Here is a 2584-nt window from a genome sequence, read left to right as displayed (position 1 = left end):
ACAACATCGCATACGGCTTGGCACACCACACACATCATCACGAGTGAGAGAGAGAGAGAGAGTAACTTATTCATGGCTCGGACCTGACCACACACCGCATACCATGGAATTTGAAGAAGTCCCCGAAAAAATATTGCCCTCACTTCTACCAGGATCTTTTGCGTCATGGAAGGCCCAGAGAACTTCATACAGGTGCATCGGTAGCCCGTCCAGAACAAAAAGGCCATTTTCTGTTATATTTTTTTGTCGTAGATGTAGGTACCCTCCTCATCCATGATGATACATGTTTTTTAACTATTATCGTCATGAAAGTGTGACAGAAAATATTTTCATTCGAGCCATAATGTCATGGATGTCTTCTACTTTAGTGCAAATTGTCGCTACTTACGTTAATCATCAATTATGATTATTTAAGTTGCTAGATTAACACGTGTAGTGTATGAAACACAAGACCTCACTAAAATCGTGACCCCATACTAAACTTCGTTCAATGCATGACTCATGTGTAGATCACATCTACAAGTCATTTAGTTCGCGAAAAAAATCATCTTTCTTAACTAAGGTGAAACTGAATGAACTGAAGCACATTTTTTATCTGTCAACCATCATACTATGAGAAGTGTAGAAGGATTGTGGATAGTCAGAACTTTGTAGCAAAACTCCACCATACCGTCAAGACCAGAAAAAAGCAAATTCAAGGGAATCAACAAGAACATCAAGGAATAGATTGCATGTACTGACAATAAATCTTATCTACCAGCAAAATTTTATTAAGCAATAGAGCTCATCTAATACAAAATTTTAGTAAGTAATAAATTTCATCTACTTCAAAAATCTTTGTGCAATACCCACACATCTCATGCGTGTTCTAATTGTAACATGCATCTACTCATAGATCGCTCATGATGCCACTGTTGGGTAACGTAGTAGAAAAAAACCCGTCCTATGAATCAGACCCAGGAACACTATGAAGATGCAGATGCGATTAGATTGGGTCTTTACCAACTTAAAGTTGCAGGGAAAGAAGAGTTGGTGAAGATCGTTGTTGTAGATTCCAACAACTAGGATTTACAACCTCCCTACCGCGCGAATTTCTCCCTCGAACAAAGATCGAAATTACGATCTCTGTGTAGGTATCCACCCATACTTAGTCATCGATCCAATAGTGCCTCGCTATCTAGAACTTAGCGGCGTTGGAGAACTAGAAGGGGTAGAGAAGCTTTGCGGCATATCAAAGCATTTTCGTGGAGAACGAGATAGATGGGGAGGTCCTTGCACCTGGAATTGTGCAAATAGAGGGATCCCTCCACTAAGTATAGGCGCAAGGGAAGGGAGGATACTTGGAGGAGGGTCTCCCTCCCCCTAGGGGCGACGCACCAAGGGGTGTACCCCACCCAACCCTAGCAACACCAACTTCGCTTGGGAGCCAAGCCTAGTGGTGGAGCCCGCCTCATGGGCCCCAAAGGCCCACTCGGCCCGCCACCCTGTAGGCCTCACCTACAGGCAGGCCCATGGCGCCCTAGCCCTTCTAGAAGAGTCCGGAAAATTCCTGGAGTCCTTCCATGCTTCTTGGGGTTTATTTATTCTCTCCAGAAACTTTTTAGGTGTCTTTTATCTAGTTATCTCCGAAACATTTTCGGTCTCCCCAACAGACTTCTGGTTCTCTTTCGAAAACACTTTTAACATCTCCAAAATTTTCTAGTGATTTTCTCTCAAGCTCCTAACTCATCTAATCAACAGATCAATGACAGTTAAGAGTGTGACCCATAGGTTGGGTAAAGTATAGACATGACTATAACTCCTTCTGTTCAATGATCAATAGCAGAATCGCGGACATCCATATTGACCCCTATACCCACACAAATAATGATGGAATGAACATGAAGCTACAGTGTGTTGTTCCTTTTGATTCGTGGTACTTTACAAAACCCGATGTGATATTTATCGACATCCCATGAAAAGCAACTTGATCACTATGCTAGTTTCCTTGTTACCGGTTTTGTTCTCTTTTCTCGTTCCCGTTTTCCGGCATCCCCGTGATAGATCACGTTGTGTCTAGCCAAATGATGATGAATTCACCAAGAAGGCCCTAAGAATATCTCTCCATCGTTGGAGGAGAAAGTCCTAGTATCGAACTATCTAGTCCATTGTCTTACTTCTCCCATGAACCTGTAAGATGTCGTTGTGATCACATATTACGTTTGACGTTTGACTTACCCCAAAGTGCACCATCCTGTATGAAGGAACTCAATACTCTCATAGTCTAAAGAATCGTACATACGTTAACATCTCTGTTGTATACTATAAACTTGTGATGAAATAATCTCTTTGTGTAGCATTCAGTTTGGGCGAGTTCAACACAAGTGTTCTTCTAATATTGTGTCCTCAAAGTTCTCGGCATCCGTGTTGCACTAACTTATGATCATGATTAGGAAAATGGAACCATCATGCAACACTTGAGATAATCTTATAGGCGAGACTAGGAGTCTATTTACCATTTATTATTTCTCTCAAGCGCATATCATGGTGGGAGAAGGTCGCGGATATGGGGGACGCCGCGTGCTGCCGCCGTGCAAGCGCAGCC

Source organism: Triticum aestivum, chromosome 3D (assembly GCF_018294505.1).
Source record: "Triticum aestivum cultivar Chinese Spring chromosome 3D, IWGSC CS RefSeq v2.1, whole genome shotgun sequence".
Taxonomy (NCBI): Eukaryota; Viridiplantae; Streptophyta; class Magnoliopsida; order Poales; family Poaceae; genus Triticum; species Triticum aestivum.
The sequence above is the reverse complement of the archived record's forward strand: the minus strand, read 5'-3'. Positions refer to the sequence as shown.